Source organism: Mugil cephalus, chromosome 20, assembly GCF_022458985.1.
Source record: "Mugil cephalus isolate CIBA_MC_2020 chromosome 20, CIBA_Mcephalus_1.1, whole genome shotgun sequence".
Classification (NCBI taxonomy): Eukaryota; Metazoa; Chordata; class Actinopteri; order Mugiliformes; family Mugilidae; genus Mugil; species Mugil cephalus.
The window spans coordinates 20,555,035-20,578,738 of record NC_061789.1 but is presented as its reverse complement, the minus strand read 5'-3'; the positions used below and the strand labels follow the sequence as shown (position 1 = coordinate 20,578,738).

At 41.8% G+C, this 23,704-nt stretch overlaps 1 protein-coding gene across 4 annotated transcripts in view; it reads left to right on the top strand.

Moving 5' to 3' along the window:
* Positions 1 to 7,319: 7,319 nt before the first annotated feature.
* The window catches only part of adgrl1a (adhesion G protein-coupled receptor L1a), a 91,059-nt gene continuing 74,674 nt past the window's right edge, over positions 7,320 to 23,704 (top strand). For 3 of the 4 annotated variants that reach the window (XM_047571653.1, XM_047571651.1, XM_047571654.1), the window contains exon 1: positions 7,320 to 8,153. The gene's annotated coding sequence lies outside the window, so the exon portion shown is untranslated. Of the gene's footprint in view, positions 8,154 to 22,409; positions 22,479 to 23,704 lie in introns of those variants that run through there. The other variant, XM_047571652.1, reaches the window with a different exon arrangement.

Here is a 23,704-nt window from a genome sequence, read left to right as displayed (position 1 = left end):
ACATGTTTAATTCTGCATAATAACTGACTGGTCCGGATATTCAGGAACTTTTGACTTAATCACCAGTCCCAGATTTTTTCATAATGTCCCTTCAAGGTCTACAAATGACATGTATGCTCTCCTAGTTACAACTGCACATCTTTCCTGCACAGGTTTTATTTGCACATCAGTGTTGTTCATCATCGTTTCGAACAGTCTGGGCCGTGTTCTGTGGAGAAGCTTTTTGTCAATTCCTGCAGGGTTAAAAGCAGAGGAGGCCAAGTTTGTTGAAAAAGATACACTGGCCAATGAAATTCACTGGAGATATGACCATATTTTTAGATCCAGGGCCAGTTAGCTTGGGGGAAAAATAAACCTAATTTAAGTCTCAACTAAACAGTTTGAGTCAATGAAGATGGATGGCTGCATAGATGAGAACATTGTTCTGTTGTTTTTTTAAATATTAATTTACCCGTGTACACAGATTTCACTACAAATTGTAACAGTATGTTTAAGTACACCACAAGGCATAACATTATGACCACCTTCCTAATATTGTGTAGGTCCCCCTTGTGCCTCCAAAACAGTTGTGACTCCTCAGAGAATGGACATATGCTGCCTGCCTTCTCTTATGTTGCCTTTGTACCATGCCTTCACCACCATTTTGGGACATTTACAGTATTTCCACAAGGACACCACTGATTCCTCCAAAAAACCCACACCCACCCTCCCTAACCAATTTGCGAGCAGTAAAACTAATATTGTCTTTAATCAGATGCAATTAGGTCTGCGAGTTAAGATCTTCTCCCAATTAAAACTCATTAGGCCTTTAATGTCATTAGCGGAGTCATGAGTAACCACCACTTGCATAGGGAGCCAATTCGTCACAAACAACGGCGCCAAAGCCAATAGCTCGGAACCACATGAACGGTTTATTGCAGGATATTGCAGAGAAAAGGAAAGTGAAGTGTGAAGCTTGAGGTTCTTATCCCACTCAGTCACTTGCACTAAAGCCAGAGACTTCCCAGACTTTCTTGATGCAGCAACAATTGTGCTATCGGAGACAGACAAATTGTGTGATGCTATTACACAACTCTCATCAAAAATAATTTAATTGCTAAAGGAGGATTTGGCATAAACGCGGTTTAAAGTAAGCAAATCAGATGAAGGTCTTACCAACCTGCAGCATGCAAGTCATCATACTGCTTATAAAGTGGTGTCATTTGATGTGTTTGTTGTATCCTGGAAGAAATAAACAGTCAGTGATGATTCAGCGTTTAGCAAAAATATCATGGTGTTAGTCACTGCTGTATTTGCCATCAATTCATTCTTGGACTCTTGAAATACAGTGACAACAAAACGTTGATATGTGCATGTGATCTGTAGAATGGGTGCATTTTCTGAATGCCACTTCTAATAGAAGTATCGTGCTTACTGCACACACAGTATTACAAAGAGAGAGAAAGCTGTTATGACTTGTAAGTTAGCAAAAATGGAACACACTAGTGATTAAGCAGTGATCATCACCTTTGTTTTTTGACTACCTTTTCCAAAGTATGTGTGTAGTAACTGCGTTATATATAATCATCTTTTCTCCAAGAATAAACAATTGATACCATGGGTTTTATGTAATATAGCTATAAACAACTTCGGTACATTAGCAATGTCAAATTTCTAATTTTCACTATTAACCACAAAATAAACTAATATATGCATCACAGAGCAGAAAATGTAATTAAACAAACCCTACGTCAAGCTCCTATAGGCTGTTCAACAAACTCAAGCAGCAAAACTGTTGAGGGTGGTTGAATATGTGAGTCTCACAAGCAGTTCATCATTGATTACCACGCTCACTGCTGACAAGGTTTTCTGTGGCCTTGAGCCAGAACTACCTTGACGTTAATGTGATAAAGAAATGTTAAACGAGATACACCGATCAGGCTTAACAATATGACCATCTTCCTAATATTGTGTAAGTCTCCCTTGTGTCTCCAAAACCGTTGTGACTCATTAGAGAATGGACATGGGCCTTCTGAGGGTGTCCTGTGGTGTCTGCCAACAGAATTTTGTTAGCGGAAGCCTTTGGTCCCTAAGTGTTGATCAATTTGGGATCTAGTGAATTTGGAGTTCAGATCTTGCGCTGTCTTCTTGTGTGTCTAGTAAGGCTGCTGTTGGAGATGGCTGCTGCCATCAAGGAGTGTCATTGCTATGGGGTGGGGGTGTCTGGTCTGGTCTAGGTGGGTTGTACGTAAGTAACATCCACATGAATGAATGCCAGGTCCAAATTTTTCCCAGCAGCCGTGAATTGTCACAAGATGTTCAATGTTATTTACTTCTCCTGTCAGTGGTTGTAATGTTCTGGCTGATCGGTGTATATAGCACTACTGATAACATAGAAGTCCACACTACATCTAAAAACTGCCCTTTTCTTGGACATATAAAGACATCTTTAAGCATATTGTTATGCAAACTTTAAGAGTCGAGTACTACACTTTGTAGTGTATTGTCATGAGGCAAAATTAATGGTGAAAAGGGGCATTTATCAATACAAGGGCTTCAGTTTTGTGTGTACAGGGCCTGCAAAATGTCAGTGTGACACCAATCAGCTGTAATTACCGTAGGGGTTAGAGTTTTCCTCCTGCCTCTAATTGGCCTTTGCTGTCAATCAACAAGTGATTTCTGCTCACTATTGAACTAAGGGGAATGATAGAAGCAGCGATGGCTGGATAATTGAAAATAATTGAGCAAATGGTGGATTTGAGAAGTTGGCTTCATCAGCACTGCGGGGGCGGAATATGAGCATGTGGAGAAAGGAGAGGTGAGCAGAGGCAAAGCCAGATCTTAATGATAATGAACAAAACACTCGTCTCCATTTTGCCTCCACCCCCGAGGATAGATCAGCTTATCTGAATAATCAGCCCGTACATGTCTCAATGTCACATGCATGGGAGAAGATGAGCACCTTTGATCTTCGTATCCTAACTTCAGCAGATATTCACCAGCCTGAGGGCTTACATCATGGCCCCGGTCTGAAAAGACCCTAAAGCACAGAGGAAGTGGAAGTCTCTGCATCTCATTTAATGTGTGAATTCATCACTGGGCATGTGTGAGTTTCCCAATAAGAGAGTGTCCATATATGGAGCATGTGTGCGTCTAATGACATTATCCAACATAAAGTCACACTTGGAAATTTACAGTATCACAGCTAATTCACTTCATTTATTTGTGTGTCACATTGGGTTTTTTATGTGTAGTAGTAAAAATAAATCGATTTCATTCTATGAGATCCTCTTCCGTGGGTGGATTCCTATATCTGATGGAGTAGCAATAATAACAAGCTTTTGGGACGAAAGGCAGCCCTTCGTTTTCATTTGTTTGTTCTCTCTTTTCTTTCTTCCTCCTACTCTCCCCATCCTCGAGAGCTGCTTACCTTACACATCTTTCAAAAAAAAAAAAAAAATCTTGCCTGTAATTTACATTTCCATATGCTGCCAGTGGCGCCAGCCAGAGTGGATAATTGGGAGCAAAGTGGTGACGGTGAGAGCAGGATAGAAAGGGATACAGAGAAGGCCAACAGAAAAAAAAAAACAAGCCATTACAGGAAGGTTTCTTTTTTCCCCCCCTTCACTCGTCATTTTGCCGTGCTGCTCTTAACCACTTGTGCAGCTGAAAAGATTTACCTTGGCCTCCCATTCTCTCTCGCTCTGCACTCGCCTCCCTGTGGCTCGGGCCCTCTCTGCTCATGCCTCATCCATATTCATCCTGTGTCTCTCTCTCTCTCTCTCTCTCTCTCCGTCTCACTCTCCCCTCCTCTCTCTCTCTCTCTGTGTCACCCACAGCATGGCGTTAATACACCAATTAGTACTAAGAGCAGATAATGGACTATGTCATATTGCAAAAGGGAAAGAGAGACACAGAGACAGACGGAATGAAAAAGAGAAAAAAGAGCAAGATTGAGATTGTGAGTGAGAGAAATGCGAGTCACACACACAGAGAGGGGGGATGGGGGGTGGGCGGGAGGAGGTGTCTGTATGGGTGCAGTCTCTGAAAATGTTGAAACGGTGCATTTACCGTGAACATCCCAATGGGAGCAGTGCTCTGGTGGTCACAGGTCGCTATATAAAAGCAGAGGTGTTACACCAACGCTTTGCTGGCGTCTAATACCGATGTCTGTTTGGCTTTGTTGGACTCTTGAACCGCTTTCATTTGTTTCCCTCCTGTTCCAGCACGGAAAATATGGCTTCTCCAGTTTCCTTTCCTGCCATTTGTGTTCATACCTCCGCCTACAGGCCTTCTACTCCGCTCAGCCACGTACACAGCTTTCATGAAAGGCTACAAAGGCTTCCTCCAGTAGCCGTGGTGGTGTAGTGATGTTTTTATATTATATTATATTATATTTTGCTTTAACGATATAGCAGCATGCTGGGGAAAAGGGCAGGTAATTGGTGTGTTCCATATACACAGTAGCTAGTAATCATTTGTATGAAAACAGATTAAGTAATGCATTCGTTTTACTATATAAGAAAACTTTATCAGTTATAAAACTCTTCGTTTATCATGAATAATAATCTTACCTTAACCAAAACACACGTTATTCTGTTGATTATCTTATTTTTACTGAAATCTGAAAATGACTTTTTTATGTGTCTTGGTTGTAAAGGAGATAATTTGTCAATCAGTGCAAAACAAGAAGCCGTACAACTGAAAATAGGAGCCATTTGCAAATGGGGTAAGGTGTTATGTAAATAATGGTGCCGCATAAACATGAGCTCTGACTAGAAAGAATTGGCATTAATCAAACATGAGCTGGAACAAATTAAAATATGCCAGCTGTATGAGTCCATTTTCTCCTCCTTTTGAGAAGAAAACAAGAAAATATTCAGGCAAACAGCGATGCTTTGTTGATAAAGGCTGTCTTATCATGCAAGACATCGCCGCATTGAGAATATAAGCACAACACAGAACTCAAACGAACAAAAAGAATGGTTATTAACAATGACAAAGATTTTCCGAGTCACGGTGGAGCCCGCATGAATATATTCTGTGCTAAAAATCCTCACAAAATAGTACAAAACCATCACAATGCTACGCAGTGGCAGGCTGTTATCTACATGTTTCTTTTTTTCTTTTTTTAACGTCTTTGGTGTATTTTAACCAGCACATTTATCAACACTTATCTGGATCATTTTATTTGGGTCGAAAGCAGGAAAGTAATTACGAGGTGGCGTCTAAGAATTGAAGTATATTTTGGAAAAGCCGGACTTTTGATTTGTATCTTCACCCAAGAAAATCTAATCTGTGTTTAATTTATTGTAGAAGCACATTTGCAACACATACATTCAGAATTATACTTTAAAAAACATGGTATCTCTACTTAAGGTATGCATATGGATAAGTTTTATGATGAACTGATGTGTTTATAATGTAATATATGTAATTTCAGCTGGTATCCAGCTTTGTAATAAATTTCTGTTTTATCCCACTGGACTTCCAGAGACCACTTTCTTAATAAAGTGAGTAGTGAGGGCTGCACTCTTTTAAAAGGACCATTGCTTGTGTTTAGTAAGCCAGCTCACACTTCATAGTAACTCCTTGTTGTTGCTAAGAGACTGGGCTACAATGGAAAAAGTTCTCCAACTTTGCAAAATGCTTCCAAATCTGTCCACATTCAGGTCTGTACAGTAGGTGTGGTGATGAGGTTCGCAGAGCACATTGCGACTTCGCATGGACGACACTGGCTCTTGACAAAAGGGAAGAGTAGAGTGTGAGGCAGCCACGTAGCAAAACTACCTACTGCTTGCTGCTTATTGATACAATGAGTCAGATAGCCCATGAAGGTCAATTGTCTACGTTTGATAGCAGTATAACAGAGCAGCCACTGTGTGACAGAAGGGTAAGTGGCAAAGGCGTGTAGAGCCTGTTCAGTAAAATAGGTAGTCGTAGCAGCATTAGCTATCATAATAGAAAGTGACAAATACATTTTCAGAAGGTAGATAAATATTGCAACATGAACTGTGCAGTGGGGCAATTGTTGTACAGGATAAAGAAGTTAGATGATTTCACCTGGTGGTATCTCAGATTAACCCAGAGCTACTGTGTCCAGATCAGTTTGGTAGTTGCTTCTGAAAGTATTCTGTAGCCCTATATTTAAAAGGTTTAAATCAGATACAGCAACACAGTTTAAACTACACACATAGACACCAAAACATGGGCAATTGAAGTTTCATAGTAGATTTTCAGGTTTCAGTTACTTTACCAAAGCCAGTCACTATTAGGTGACCTGAAAACTAGTGGAAATGGATCTCTGTCTGAGAAGAGTTGGATGTCCAGTTCTATTTTAGCTCCCTATTGTTTTGATATCAGGTGTAACACAGTGTGTACAATAGGCAGAATGTTTCTTTATCCTTGTTGCATTTTCTTCAGTGTTGTGAAGCTGAGGTAATGTGGCACTTTATATGATAAATATACAAGATACATACTTGAGTGGGAGTGTATACCCTGCAGCTTGTGCCATAATATATATATACACACACATATGCTGCTGTATACAACGTATATTTATTTATTTATTCTGAATTAAATTACTTCAGATACTTCTACACTAGGCAAGTGACAATTACTAACAAATGGTGTGAGTTAGTGTATTATTGATTTGTCACACAATGCTCAGTTCCTGTGTTGTCCAGTTTCAACTGTTGCTGTTTGTCATCACGCCTCATTCTGTTCCCACAGAGCATCTTGTAGATCGCGTTCCAGTGAAGGCCTTTAAGTTGTTCATGTCTTAGTAGTCCAAAGATTATATTCTTATTCGCTCTCATCTGTAAACATCACCTGAACTGACAGTTTACTTTGCACTATGCTACTAATGTTATTTTAATAGCTGTGAAACATGTGGAATAATGAAATTCATCATGCACAATTGCAACTGTTTTACTGTTTCAGATACTGTTTTTAGTAGTTTTGTGGGCAGAGCACCGTAAATATCTGGCTTAAAAATACTGCCATAAATTATTCTCATTTGCAAAAATGTTTAAAAAGAACACGTGGGCCAATATGTGCATCCATAAGAGTTATCTTGTGAATAGAATTGCCTATTCAGTATTTTGTTAGCTTTTTCCCCCAAGGGCATGTAGTTTATTTAATGCACACCACTTCAATTAGACTAATTTTGCAGGGCAATCACAGCTGGGCATTTTTAGGAACTGGCTTTTATTGAACCCCACCTTTGGAAACCACGTGGGTTAGGCAGTTCGGGAAAAAAATGCCCGTGTTATTTCAAGAAAGCTATTTAACGGAAGGGGCACATATTCCTGCACAGTCAGGCAGGGTTATTGCTGCATTCAAAGTGTCTACAGGCTGCTAAACCGTATGTGAAAGGCAATGACGAATGTGCTAGTTTGTGCTGTGCCCGATGCAGAACTGCAGAGGTTGAAAATACCATGTGAACGGTCCCGACCAGAGTGTGCGCTGCCTGCCGTCAAAGAGGGAAACTAGACACGAGCGATCCGCTCGGTGCGTCAGGACGCATAAGACAACAGCATATGGCCCGTGTAGACTATCCTAATTCCAACGGGCGATTTCAAACAAGAACTGCGCGAATGTGACCAGTCTTCAATTTGGGGGAAAGGCGTGAACAGAACAGAGACACATCTGACATTCAAGAGTCGGATTTGCCTTACGCAGACGTTTTGCGACGGTGACACATTTGCTCACATGCTCACCATCTAACCAGCGACGGACGAAACGATTACAACTTTTTTTTTGTTAATACTCCACCATAGTTTAACATTTCACTCCTCCACAACGCTGCAGCGAGTCGCATTTCATTATTTCTTCCTAACAAGGACAATGGTGTCCTTACTGTTCATTTTGATGCCCAAACGGGCGCATTTTCGTGAGAATCTGCTCCTTCCGTGAGGATTTTTCCGCCACTGCCTTGATCATATTTTAGACGGGTGGATTTTGCCCCCCTTCTCCCGTTTTTGTCGGTTTGTCTTTAAGATAGCCGGCCATTAATTTTTAATTCTTATGCATCTGCACGAAGACGGTACCAGAAAGGAGCAAGCGAGTGATAACCTGAGGGGGAGAAAGGGAGAAGGAGGCAAGTGAGGAGAGAGGCGAGAATGAATGAGACACACTGAGCAATCAAGGAGAAGGAGATTGGCGGAATCAAGGTAAGACGCACCGCTTCAGTTTGATGTGTTCTTAATAGGCTGCATTTCATAATAGTGCGACAATATTATACGTGTAATGTGCACCAGCCAGGAGTCCCGTGTTTGCACGCTTGGCGTGTTCAGGCGAGTAATCCGATGTATGTGTTTCGATTTTATGATATGACAGAGAGTTCGTATTTACGGTGCGTCAACAGCAGCCGCTTATATTTTACAGTGCGTGCTGGATGTCCTGAAAGGGTCGAACCTTTGAGCAGGACTCTCGTTTGTGGGCCTATACATTGCACAGCGGCCTGCATACTAACAGATTTTTTGCAATTTTAATTAATGCACACAGGCTGGGAGCTTGGAAACGACTTGTCGTTAGCCAAGTGATGGAAAATATTCTGTTGACGATGGAAAAACCAAGACGAATTATCCGAGACGAGTCTGTTAAATAGCCCATAACACAAGTGATGAACTGTTTATCGCCCCTACCAGAGAAAGTAGAAACAAAGAGATCCAGGGATGTTGGATGGATACATAAGTGGGTCCAACAAGCGTTCGCGTTTTTCCTCCCTCTTTAAATGTGAGCACAACTTCCTTTCAGGAGAGAAGAAAATGAAGTAGCTCACTGGCAATTAGAAGAATAAATGCATGTGAGGAGAGTGTACAGCCTCAACTATTCTAGTCCAGTGCTCCATTTCCAAGACACAATCGAATCATTACCTATACTGCTCTCAGAGTTAAAGTGAGCTTGAATAATGTCTAAGTGTGTCCCCACCCAAGTAAAAATTTCCTTTAAATTGCAGTATTCCAATCTGAAGATGTATACAAATTGCATCCCAGAGGTTCATCTGTCACCTCCAGACAGTAGCCTATAAAACCACACCAGCAAAAATATCCTCATACAACCAAATTTAATCAAATGTGACCCCATAATATTTAGGGCTTCATGTCATGTGAAAACTGAGGGGGTATTGTAATACGGCCACGCTGAGCTAATTCCCAATTTAATAATAAAACATCTAATAAAATAGCTTATATTATAGTTATGAAATTAGAGCTTTTCTCTTTGTGTGTTATTATGATAAGATTGAACCGGAGGAGGCATACAATAACGACCCCGAAAACAGTTATTTTCAGCTTGCGAGGCTTTTCTTTATTTCATCGGGGTGCATTGTGTTTGTCCTGCCAGTTCTTGGGGAAGAATTGGCATGTCTGCTATTCTGATGGGGCTCAATGAAATTCAAATTCTTCAGGTGGTAAAACAGCAATATTCCAACTGTCTGATTGTGTTATCCGGCCATTCAAGAAGCCAGACTTGGAATTGGTTTACTGCCAAACACTCCCCGGGAAGACAGAAGGATTTATTTCCCCCTTGTATGTGTGTCACATCACCTTCAGTACAATTATTCTTGGCTTTTCAGTGGTTGAATATTAGTCATATATTAGCATGGCATTAATGATCATGAGATGTTTAATAAGTCGTATTGCAGTGTGAGTTTATGGAGTTACTGCAATGCTGTGATAAGGATTAGATGACCAATTTATACTATTAAAAGGAATTTTGTGTACAGAACCCGCTGGGTTGTCTGCATGGAAAATGGAATAACTGATATTCATAAATGAAATGTTGTTGTTTAAAGAGTATGTGTTCAATGCCTGACAAAAGCCAGACTTGTGCTGTAATTTTCAATACACACGCACACGCGCACACACACACACACACACACACACACACACACACGCACACACACACACACACACACACACAGCTCTTACATTTATTTTGCCCTCCTTTGTGTACGTATGTCACTCATGTATGTTCCCTCGCAGCTGTGTGACAAGGTTAACTAAAAGTCTGTGTTATAAATGTTACATACATTGTAAAATAAGCAGAATGACAAAACACGCAATTTCATAAAAGGAATTACAGCGTACCGCAGTGTCGAGAAACCTCAATGGATTCATTTTGTTCTGGTTCAAACCAAAAAGTATGATTTAAAAAAAAAATGCAGAATGCGTTTGCTATCGTGGTAGCGATTCACAATGTTCAGATTTTTGTCACCGTGGCTATTAATTAAAGCAAGCATCACATACTGAGCGCTTCATGACGGTAAAACCATTGATTCTGACACGGCATGGAAATGTATCCTTAACCTGTGAAGGACACCAACGTCTTTTTCACACATAGGATGGTGTGAAATGAAAATGAGTGTCGCTTTTAGTAACACCATAACAGTACATTATTCTACAGTGGCGGTGAGCAACCGGGTCTAACCATATTCAAAACGAATATTTCTTATATTTCGAAAGTCAATATTGTTCAAAAATGTCTTCATTTTAATTACATTGTGTGCATTATTTTTTAGCATATCATGTTTAAAACATTTAACAAAAAAAAGCACTAAGAAAAAGAAATAAAAACGCCTAAATAAAAAAGCACGTTGGGTACGGCGACCATTAATTAAATCCGCCCGTCAGTTCGGTACTGCTCTATTTAAGCTTGTGTACAACAACATGGAAACCATTCCTTAACCTGAGTTAAACCTGCATATATTTACAAAAACAAATCATGTAGTATTTAAGTATTGATCCTGTGTCTATACTTTATAGTAGATATCAAATCCTTTGCAGCCATTTTAGTCTTCAACACACATTCACACACACACTTGTCAGCGCACATTTCAGTCTACACGCAACACACCACTGTAAGCTTGTTCAACCTCTGGGGAATTATTGGAAAACATTTAGTCCCAGTACCAAACCGAGGATTTCTGTTGCAGCACTGCAGTATATGTGGATGATAAACTTAATCTTAGAGTTGCCTTTGGATGATAAAAGGTTTTCCCGATAGGATATACGATTAGAACTTAGAGCCTTGCATGCTCGTCTGTCCGTCCTCGTCCTCGTCCTCTCATACGCCACAGAACATGGCTGAGTTTTCATGTTCACGGTCCACATACGCTAAGTGCATTGTAACGCTGAAGATTATCTGCAGTGGTAATGAATGAAAAACAAATCCTCACAAGATTGAATTGAATCTGGATATGATTTTTTTTTTTTACCTTTTTTAAATAATCTTTTTTCTGTATTACATTGCACGAATCATCAGTCTGTAGCATAATTTCTATATGTGATTACAGATCTTTCTTCAGCTTATTCCATCCATCTCATTAAGTTTGAGGTAGCCTGGTGGATGCAGCATATACATATATATATATATATATATATATATATATATGCACTATATTTGTGTAGCAACTCAAGGGACTGTACCCCTTGTGCATCAGCAAATACCCCTTTCTGTTATGCTTGTGCTGGGCAAATCTTCTCCGGACTGAGCTAGAAGCTGTTTTTTTTGTGTGTAGTGCCAGGTAGTTTTTCTGTTGCCCTTCCGTTTTTTGTTGGCCACACTGTTTACCTGGCCGTGGCAATTCTGTGGTTGTCACCAGCCTGATAAGACTTGTCCTGACGGGGAAGCCATTATGATTATAATGACAGTCATTGTGGTTCAGTGTTTTACCACTGTGGACAAACACATTGGAAATGGTTTTTAACAGCTGTTGTCGGACTAATTATTGAAATAAAAAAAACCTATTATTTTTTCTATGGAAATTTGTAATGCGCTGGCTGTTTCCCCCTTAAATGCTAGATTATGTTTTGGGAGCAAACGCATTCAATAATGGATTGGAAAGAAAGAGACAAGGAGAGAAAAAGAAGAAACAAAAAAAAATAAATACAGGGCTTGAGGAAAGAGTGCAATAGCAGGGGCAGAGGTATTGTACATAATGAACAACAAGCAGTTGCTGTGGCAAAAAGATGCAAAAGCATTTGACAGTGTATTTTGAAGCGCGCCGTTCTCTGTGGACGTAGCCATGCACTCATGCAGCGGCCTATAACTGGAGGTTATGTGCCCCGTGCTACATCTGGAGAAAGTCTGGAGGTGTGGGCTTTGAGAAGTAAATGTTACAGGAACCCTACCACGCACTAATTCAATCCAATTGCTACCAGGCTTGAGCACGTGTAGGCGCCTGCATGGCGAAAATGAACAGGGGCATTAAGAGCACATGAACAGAAAAAATCGATGAGGACTCTTTTTCATAAATGGAGTGGGTGTTAAATTAGCTGGATTGGCCCATGTAGCAACACATTGGATTGAGTGCCTGTTGTATTTGGGTTGTGTCTATCGACTGAGAGACAACTTGGTGTGCAGCAGTGAAAAGACTCAGTGATGCTCAATCAATGGGACCAATCAGCCCCACCTGCAATTCATTCACTTTTACACGGATTTGTCAGGGGAAAAAAGTGTGTCACTGCAATTTCAATGACCAGATGATGACAACGACGGTTTTAATCTCTGGTTTAAGGTCTCACTTTACGTTTTTCATCAACCCAAGATATGGTCCTAGATACACCAACTATAATGTAAAACTAATACAAAGTTGGCCAGATTTAAATTCTTATCAGAATATGAGTTGGTTCCATGCAATATGGTTTTGCTTTGTTTGTGGGTTGGGTTTTAACCAGTACAGAGAAAAAACAACCCGGTACGCAATCAGAGCTGATTTGTTGTTAACGAATTCAACTCTATGGTGCTCGGGTTATGTGTGTGACTACGTCATCCAATGAGGCCTGCCTAAATTAGATGTATTGATTTGCTCTGCAGGTCTGTGCTGGAGCATAATCAGTTTGCAATGGAGGGGTAACAGGCTAAATTTCCGCTGCAAAATAAAAAAATTAAATAAATAATTATAAATATATATAGGGAAGTTTGTCTGGCTTTCAGGCTCCAGCTGTGCAAGAAGCAGAACACAACTCAAGTTCAAAGATGAATGCGACCCCGTTGCAATATTATCAATATTTTTTTTGTTGTTTGGCATTTTCTACCTTAAATAGATAGTCACAGTAGAAACAGCTCGTGCAGGGAAAGATGTAGTCTAATCATTCAGCTATCCAGCTTAGTTTTTGTAAATCCTCTGAGCCTTTGTTGATTTGTTTGATGTTGTTAGAAGCAACTTCAAATACCAGTTATCAGCTCACTCTGTTTGCCGGTTTTCATTTCTTGACATATATCTCATAGGTTTTAAAGGCCTTGTGTTAAGATACAATGCTCAATGCATGTAAGAACAATTGTCAAGAAAAATGTATAATCCTGCCCTGTGGGTTGTCTCAAGTTGGAGGAATTAGTTATGGTGGCTCCTGCCAAAAGTTTGTGACAATGATGTTGTTTTTAATAACACTGTAATATCGAGTCTTTCTGTAGCTATAGTAAACCACACATGACATGATGATAAGTAATGTTTGAATACTGCAATATACTGGACAGTAACACATCTTTGGATGCAAGAATGAGCTGAATGAACTGAAAACTACAATCCCAGAAGGGTGGAAGGATGCAATTTTAAAATGAAAAGGCTATATACACAAAGAGACAATTAGCATGTCCACTTAGTTAAACCCTTGTCCTCAGGTAATTGGAGTGGATTTCCACGTCTATCTGTTTCATCTGAGAAAGGAGGAGCACACAGATGAAAGGAAACAGGGATCAATTGACCTAATAGCTTGTCCAATCAATCCTTATGTTTTGCCTCAAAGTTTGATAGGATGTGCGGACCAGAGTGGCGGTGAGCTCTTCTAATTGGCTCGACCAAAATGGACAGAGTGGGAGGCTGAGTAGTAATGACAGGAGTAGTTGTCACTCCTCCTCACACCTGATGTTCTCATTCTACCACCGTCGATACTGACACCTTTATCCTCATTACCTTCAGCTTAGTGCCATGTACGGACCCTTCATCTGCTCCGGCAGGACTCGGGTGTTCCTTCATTACTCCTCCATTTACACAAGCCTCCTTCTGCCTCGCTTTCTGCCGCTGACCCATCACACTCACTGGCTAGGACAAGAGTTACTCAACGTTGTCAATTCCATCAACACATCTTGTAAACCAGTAGAATTATGAGAGACGGGTTTATAAATAGGACCCTTACAAGGGATGATCAAGGGAGACTCGCCTGAGTTATTCCACGGAGGATGACTGGTGGGTTTGTATTTGTTTAGGCAGCGCTCCCCTCGGAGTATGTGGTGTTGGACTGGTGTGAGCATGTTTGTGTTGATATGTCTTTGTGTTCCATGCTGTGAGCTGGGAGAAGAGGCAACAACCAAGAAACAACATGGGACCAAAGGAAGCTGCTTATTTTTCTGACTGCCAAGATCGGAGTTGGAGGGGAGCAGATAGAGAGAAAAGATAGATGAGGTAGAGGGGGGAGAGGAGGGGGAGGGGAAACAGAGCTCCTAGAGAGGTGTGAAAGGGCACATATATTCATAAAAAGCTGCAAAAACACAGCATTATATATACAGTAGGCTAATGCCAGATTAGACGGAGAGAGGGAAGTGCACCATGATGGAAAAAGTCCATAAACACCTAGAGCAATGAACTTCAAGGGGGAGAGAGAGGGAGAGAGAGCATCCGGGGTGGTTTAATTAAGGATTATAATTATGTTGGGACTATGCATGTCTCACCTGAGAGTATCTTGTGCTGCGCCTCTCTAATCCTCATGCCCTCTGTACATATGGACACAAACCACAGGAAAATATTATCCACGCTTGTGGTATCATAGATTCACCTTTCTGACACTGTGCACAAAAATGAATGAGTCCATCGGCGCATTAACCTTTTTGCTCCTGTTTTTTTTTTTTAATCAGTCCACTACAACATTGACCTAGCGTTATCCTTCACGCTGGAAGAGTGGCAAATGAATCGGTGTGCTGTGCATTAAATTACAACTTTTTTCGAGCTGACACTGGTTCAAATCCTCATTATTTGGTTGATAAAATGAAGTTAGTGTTGGTCTTCACAAGTGCTGGCGTTAAACAACATCCACATATTTTGCAATCTACACCTGCTATAGTCAGTTGAGTTCGAGCTGTAATCACTGCCGTAAGGTTGCATTATGTACACATGGGCTGCGAAATCCAAGACAGCACAGTACCAGTAATCTACAGAGTGAACTGATTCAATTACAAGTAACCAGCTAAAAATACATGATCCACACCTGACATTTTAAATGTGCCTCCAAATGCACCCAGAGGTATGACTGTAGTTTGTGTGCAAATAAACACCTACAACACATAGAACATTGTAACAGCTTCAGCCTTTAACGAATCTCTACCTACTGCCGTATCAGAACCAGTTGTTTTTTTGAGCGTGTGTGACAATGACAATTGTCATGACAATTACACACATTGTGGAACTAGAGCTGTGAAGTTACTATAGCACACTATAGCAACCTTCGAAGCACCCATGCAGATTTTGATTTTACCACCGTGCTGTATGTAGAAGTGAAAGAAAAATCTCCAGTAATAAAGGTAAATGCTGACGCCGGTCGTTGCTGAGGAACTAAAACAACTCTACTCCACATGTCAATCTATATGATCTCATCTCATCTTCTACTACCGCTTATCCTCACTAGGGTCGCGGGATTTGCTGGAGCCTATCCCAACTGGCATCGAGCGAGAGGCGGGGTACACCCTGGACAAGTTGCCAGTCTATTGCAGGGCCAACACAGAGATAAACAACCATTCACACTCACACTCAACGGTCAATATAGAATCACCAATTAACCTAATATCTTTGGATGGTGGGAGGAAACTGGAGTACCCAGAGAAAACAAACGCAGACACAGGTAGAACATGTGAACTCAAAATCGGACCATCTTGCCCTGGAGGCATCAGTGCTAACCCAATCTATATGATCACATAGATAATTAATGAATGAGAATAAACGGGAAAAACAGCCCTGTTGGCTAGGTGGTCTTTAATGTGAGGCAGGACACATTGTGTGTTCACACTACCAAAGGAATGCAGCGACGCTTTCCTTTCATAGTGGGAAGCACCTTTAATTGTGATCTGAGGTTGATCGCTCAAATGCGTTCTCAGTGTGTCCTGGGTGCGTTCACACTTAATCACTCTGAACTGCCCACTTGTAATGAAATTATTTAAATAAATAACCCACTCTGAACGGGCCCATTGTGACATTACAAAGATAGGATTAAGACTATAATGCCTCCTTAAGTGCATAGAGCTTTGTGTTGAAACCTCTCAACGGTCACCTACTACAGTAGGACCCAGGTGTTGTTTTAAAAGTATAAATGTGAGCCATAAGATGCTACTAAAAGTCACCATGCATGCTCAGCAAAGTGTCTGCGTTATGTTATTTTCTCTTTTTGTCTGTTTCTAAAAACTACACTGCAGTGCAGCAATTTTTAGACACCTACTGTTTTCCACCTTCCTTCTGAAGCAGGAACAACAAATGTGTGTATGAAAAATGTGAATGTTATGGGTTACTGTGAAAGGCTACATGCTGGATGGCTGGCTTGGTTGTCGGTACATTAATGTGCTCGTAATCCAGTAACGATCACTATCACAGCAATTGTCCTCCTGTTTAGTGCTATTAGGGTATGAACATAAACCACACATGATATGTCATGTGACCACAAAAGACGGTTGCTAGACCACAGCTTAACCTCTGGTCACCTCACACACAACATAACGCGAACCAACCGCACGTACACATGCTTTCTGGAGGCACGGAGGCATTTAGGGAGCAGAATGGGAAAGGATTTAATTGAGTCTTTGATCATTATAGAATTACCATGTGCCTTCTTGGCACCCTGGTTATTGTTTCATGGATTAATCATTTTCATTCAACAATTTGTGGAATCCACACAGCAAATCAGTGCGCTGCCTGCTTCACACAGATATGCAGCTGGAGCAAGGGAATTTTAATGCGTTCTTGTCCTCCAATTGGCTCTAGTCGTCCATGCGACTTGATTTATTTGACAGATTGGTTTTATTGATTTACTGAATTAATGTGGTGCCAGTTTAATCAGTGTGCTATGGAACTATGTGGAATTTGACATCTCTGTGAGCTCAAATGAGTTGCGTGTATAATATTGATCTTGTTATCTACACTATTTGTTCAGCTATTTGTCTAAGAGCTGATTAATTCAGTGCGTACAAAATAACCTAGGTATGTGTTTATGTGATTGTGCAGTGTTTATATGTGTGTCTTTCCCCCTCTGCATATTTTGTGGCTGTGCATCTGGACTAAAGCAGAACCTAGTTATTGTAATAGTAGTTTTTAGAATTCATCTCTTTGTTTTCTGCATATGCAAAACAAAAATCTTTTCAGCATGCGTGTGGGTGTGTGCCGTGTGTCAGGTGTTGTGGTGTAACAGCAGTATATGCTGTGATTGCAGACCGTATATTGGAGGGTTGGAGCGGGTTTCCACAGTGTGGTGATTGAGAAGTATCTGTCAAAGGGGCCTAGAAGAGGGAGAGCAGTTCTCTAATTAGAGCAAACTCCGGACGGATATGGATGCTTTCTGACAGCTGTCTCATCTGATTCGGCTGCCTCTGGAAGAAGAGCATTTGTTTGGAGATGTCTGTTTAGGCTTATTATGGATAAAAGTAGGAGCTTCACACATCTCTTTCATCCTATTCCATGTGTAATGGAGGATCACCAATGCTGCTATTACACAGACTCTCAGTTGCCAATTGGTTGGCTGCATTTATAGAACTAGTCAAATCCATGAAGACATTTTGGAGTTCTAGATGTTTGTGTGCTGGGATTGGAATCGGGTTATTTTTACAGGGGCACATTTTTAAAGGGGTAAAAATAAAGGACTGGATTAAAGGCATCGTCATGATTCATTTCTGTGGCTTGGCATGCATCTCTATGGAAGAAACTGAGGGGGGTTGTAGGCCTTGTAAGTTATAAAAATTAAGTGGTAGCTTTTAACAGAGAGTAAACTCAACCATGTGTTGTAATACGACAGAGATCAAAGCTCTTTGTTCATGTGTTTACTTAATCACATGACATGGACTACAGCTCAGGTCATAATTACCATATAAGTTCTGACAACTGCAAAGGTCAGCATTCTATATTCGGGTGACGTTTCTACTGTACTATGTGCAGTACCTTTAATGTCAGTATGTATTGTGTTACTGATTGTTTCACAGAAACATGCTACATACACATACACACTACATGAACATTTAGCAATCCTGGCCTCCCATAGGTCCACATCCACAGTATATTAATATATTCATATCCACATGAAGATGGATATGGATGAGGACACTGATCGAACAGCAAGTTCAGCTTCAAATCCCTGCAACTTGCCTCTCTCAGCTTCATTATCGACAGATGTCTAGATCCGTATTAGGAGGGCTGTGGTTGAGGACAAGGCTCAGTGTGGGTGGAGCCCCGCGGAGGTGTTTCCAGAGCATGCAACACCTGTGGTAAATCCCGCTGAGGTGTCCTTTAATAGGATTCAGTATTTTCCGACGTTTGGCATGGAGTCCAATGGATTTGGCGATCGTTCCTCCTTGCACCTACGCTAAAGTGCTCATCAGGTGCCAGGCCCACAGCTGTTGGCCTCCCTTTTGGAAGGAGCCTTAGACAGTGCGTCACTGCACCAAGAGAGCTGCCACAATGTCCCAGCAAGCACCTGCACCATGTCTGGGAACAATTGCACACATTTATGCATTCCAACACAATGACTACTAGGGTCTCCTGCTGAATTTGTGCACGGTGGTAAGGAAGTAGGGGAATTGAAAGAAAGGAGAGCTCTGACCTAATGTTGATTAGCATCCACTCCCCTTTGTTGACTGACTTGTGCATTCATGGTGAATGACAGTGTGCATGCTGCATTCTTTCATGAGTTGAAGAGATCCACTTCCATCTACCCGGATCTGTCCCACAGCATCTGAATGAGTGTGGGACTCAATTTCCCCTCACTGATGGAGGGACCACACTGACATCAGGGCAGTTCTGTAATCTTAGGATGTACACCAATTTGATGGAGAGTAGGTGTTTCTGAGGTCAGATATGTATATCAAGAAGGTGCCTTGTATTTCCAGTAACCATAGATAGCATATGGCCCCTGGCAGTTGTTCTTATGACAACATGTCTGATTGTAACCAGCAGCATGAAGTGTTTCAGCACTTTCAGGACCTTGGACAGCTACAGACAATTTATTTAGAGAGCTAGAGGCTTCTTCCACCTTCCTCTGACAACTTGACATGTCACAGTCACCCCCAGCCCAGTAGGGATGTATCCAAGAGTGCTGCAATGTGTGACGTAAGCCCAGAGCGGATCCTATGGATGTTTTTTCTAATATGCTAGCTCTGAGTGAAGTGAAAGAGGAACAGATGCACGTAGCCTATTAGTGGTTCTTGGAATTTTATTAATGTGGTGGTTCAATATGGAGAAAACACTTGACTTGCATACCCTGTGCCAAGCAACTAGACACCATGTGGGGCAAGATGGACATGATGTGTCACAGAAGAGAGTTGAGCTCCTCCTGTCTGACTGAGGATAGCTTTGCTATCATAGTGGTGGAGGTGAAATGCACACTGAAATAAATTATAATGACTGATAAATGGCTGAGAAGAGGAAAAAACAGCTCCAATAAGTGCAAGTTAAAAATAAATAAAAGTCTACTGATGCCTTTTATTTGTAGGATCCACTCCATAGCTACACATTCTGAGAATGTGTGTGGGGACAGAAGTAAGGTACAACAATTCAAAGGTAAACATTTGTACTAAGACAACACTTTTTGGAAGGAACTTTCTGTGTCGATACCACACTTTAGCACACGTATTCACAGTAAATGCATCTCTAAGGATGATAGATGTGAACCATCCTCCTGGGGGATTACTGTTCAAGTGTGTTGTCATTAAGTTCCACAACACACATTTGCAGTTGGAATTAGTGCTTCTTAGTGAACAAGTGAGGATGGAAAGAGTTGCATCTGTCAGACTGTGACGCAACTGTGGTTTGCTGGGATGTGTGTATTAGTGCAAACCTAAGCAAAATGCTCTGTAGAAACCAAGGTGACTGTGAGGGAGCTGTTCTGTAGAGGCAGGAGGCCGCCCTGAAAATGGTCATTGTGACAAAGACGCATTTAGGATGTGGTGAGGGTCAGCACAGCCATCATAGCCTCATCCAAGTCCATGGCTAGCTCCAAGAAATGACCCCTGACCTTGGTGGAGACAGAGGAAGATAGCAATGAGATATCACTTAGAGGTCACATACCGGTGTGAGGGAACATTGAAGCAAGCACAATCATGATCCGAGAGGCACAGTAGTGTGGACTTGCTTGTTTTGGAAAGCAGGATGGATGGACTATGCATGAGAATGCAGGGAGCCCTTTTTGTTGTAATGGTCAGAAGCTCCTGGTGATAGACATACCACAAGGCTGCACGAAGATATTGACTGTTCTGCTGGCATTGATTGATATTTGATTAGTCAGGTTTCTTTGCCAATAGCCATCTTTTAATATTTAGTAGTGGCCGATCCAAGTTCCAGTCTGATCTTAAGTAAACAAAATGTCTTTTCCTGGAGAATAATAAAGGGATTTCTTATCCGTCTTGTATTCTCCCAGAACTGGAATTAGTCCAATAAATAGGACTGTCAAAGTTAATGTAGCGAGGAGAGTTTAGCTCGTACCTTGGCTCCAGACAACCTGTGGTCTCTACTACAGAAATGGGATGGTCATCCAACACTATAAACTCTTTTTTTCTCGCTGATGCTCTCTCCAGGAAACCTTTATTTTAAATGCAGTGTTCAGTAAGTGTTCCTGAGTGTACTATACACTGTATTGCATTTATTTGTTTCTGGTGGCAAATCACGTTGGTAGTGTTGATTAATGATCTCCTACTACCACTTTGCTAAACATCCACATTACAAAATTTACAAATGTGTGAATGACTTTATTTTTCAGAGCAAATTTTTTCCACACAGTAGACACTGGATTTTGGTTCCTCTTTTTCTTCTTCATTTAGATGCTACAGGGAGATGGTTTTGGTTTGTGACAGACCTAAAATTAACAACTACAAAAGATCAGACCTAACTTAAGGCTGATAATGATCCAAACATTTGAAGAATGTCTTTGGAACCCTTGTTGCCAGACTCCAGTGCTTCCAACAAGGAAAAGTGAGACCTAGGTAGAGGACTCAAGATGGACTCTTGCTTAATGAAGGATGCAGTTGAAGCTTGAAGTTGAAGAGGTTCAGCTCTGCTCCCTGAGAGGGTTCCTCATAGTCTTCCCAGGTGCCGTATGTCCTCATATAACATAGGCAGCTCTTCCACATGCAAACAGCCTGAGGAAAGACCAGATTTCTGTTTGTGTGCTGTCAGTGCGGACTGACGGGACGAAGCCAGTATTTTTTTTGTGTAGCAGTCTGAGAGCATCTACATAATTGTATTTCTCTTTCTGCTACCCACTAAACATTTTGTACCTCCCATACAGACTCTATTTGTCAACTAGTCTAAATAATTACAGTGCTTCAGCCCACATACATACCTGTTTGCTTTCTCTCCATCTGCAGTTTACAGACCTAAATGGCTATGTGCTCACAGGTTGTCCTAATACATGCCTGTTTACACTGTCTTGCTCCTGCACCCTGCACTTACATGCACCTGCGTGGACTCTCTTTCCTCTGTGAGTGTACTAGCGTTTGTTCTACACTCACCTTCTCTCCGGCTCGCGTGCCCCCCTCACTCACCTTTCGATGCAAGCAGATATGGATGGAAATACAAATGACCCCTGATGAACCCAGATATTGAGCTGTTTTAGAGCCAGAGGCTTTAGACAATATCCCTTCCTTGCTCCAACATGCAGGAGGAGGGGCCAGGCTATTTCACTACAGTGGGGTTTTATGGGATTTATGACCCTCTTCCCCAGCAGCCATTTCTACCTCCACTGACTCTTCTCCCACTGGGTAGAATTAGCAGTCGAGGAAAACAAACAAATTATAGGGAAACAAACACAACATCTAATAAGCATGCAGTGACATGAAGATAAGACTTTTAGTTGGTACTGGCTGAGAGGGCGAGAGGAAAGGCAGAGCAAGGTATAATCTTCACTCCCTCGCCCATGTCCTCTGTTTTTGCATCACCCTCTAATTTCGTCCAGCCCCGCTGTCCCCTCCATCCTCTATGACTCGCCAGTGGGGCTCTCGGAGGAGATCATCGCTGAGCATAGGCAGTGGGAGACAGATGGGCGGATGATGGATCTGACGTGATAGACAGCAGGGTGATGGATGGCTGGCTGGCTGATAGGGGATTAATGCAGTGCTGAGGCCGCTGCTGCACAGCGGATGGCTTAGTGATAGATAGATAAAACTGACGAGCAGATAAACAAGAGAGCACTAATCCACGCCCCCTTGATGGACAGAAAATCAAAGCGAGGGAAAAGAGCCACAGAGGGAGAGTGAACCTTTATATTGCCATCGCAGGGCGTAGTGCTTCCATGGGAGGGAAGGCAAGTGGATGCAAGGTGAGACGAAGTACGGTGTTGGGGACAGTTAAGGAGGGGCATTGTGTTACAGTAGTGTGAGGACGGTGTGTCAGTGATAGCACGTCTCTGTTGAAACAGTTTTTTTTTTTTTTATTGGACAAGAGCATGAGTTTTGGTGATACGGCATGGCGGGTGACAGTGACAGCTGGTGATCTGCTATTTCAAGTGACGGCGAACAGTTGGACTGCAGAGGAGAGATTAGGCATAGCAGCGAATTGGCCATGTTGGGGTGTGATGGGATGAGTGGACAACAAAGAGTGTGCTGGTTAGATAGAAGACAGGAGATACTGTTGCAGCGTTTGGTATTTTTTAATGCGCTTCCCTCTGTGCAGCAGTTTAATCTTCTGTACAGTGCTCAAAAGTAAAGGTTTGGGGTTTGTGTTTATGCAATTTTGGTAACTAGTGTGTGCAAAAAAATACCTGTCGCGATGAGAGGACAAGAATAAAATGTAAAGGGGAGTGGAGGACAAGCCCAGGGAGAGTTACTCTGAAAATAGGGAGCAAGTGGCCTATCCTTGCGTTATTATCGAGCGCTAAGCTTTGTCTCTGTTCGCCGTTTCAGGGGACCCCAGGGGTTCTGGCATCGATCCCCTGTGCTTAGAATGCACTCCAGTGTCACCTATTTAAACACACTGAGCCACTAGCCAACAGAGACAAGCCTTTATTTATCAAGCCTCTGATTTTGGCTGCACGGATGACAACCTGATTAGCACTTAAAGGAGCTCCTTAATCTTATTTTGCAATGGGTTGAAGCGATCTATACAGAGAGGGAGACAGCCGGGAGAGATATGGAGGATGAACAGAGAGGTGAGGGACTGTGTCATTCACGAAGTTAATGAAAGGGGAGGACGGGCGACTGACTAGATGAGAAATGTGTGACAGCGACAAGCAAAATAGGAGGAAAAGGAAAGAGAGAAATTGTATGAATGGGACCAGTGGGACTGGAGCAGAGGAAGAGCAGATGAGAGCAAGAGGAAGCATGTGACCTGAGCGTGGTGGCAAATATCCGAGGGCCGGATGAGAGCGAAAGTGGCTGGAACTAGATGTTGAAATGTTAAGCGAGTAGGAAAAAATATCGTCAGCAAGTGAGGGCCTGAGCAAATGAACAAAGTGCTGAACAAATAAGTTGGAGATGACTGCGTATTTGCGTGTGTTCATGCAGACTGTGGGGGCACCGGTGCACATGCGCGTGTGCGGGCAAATGA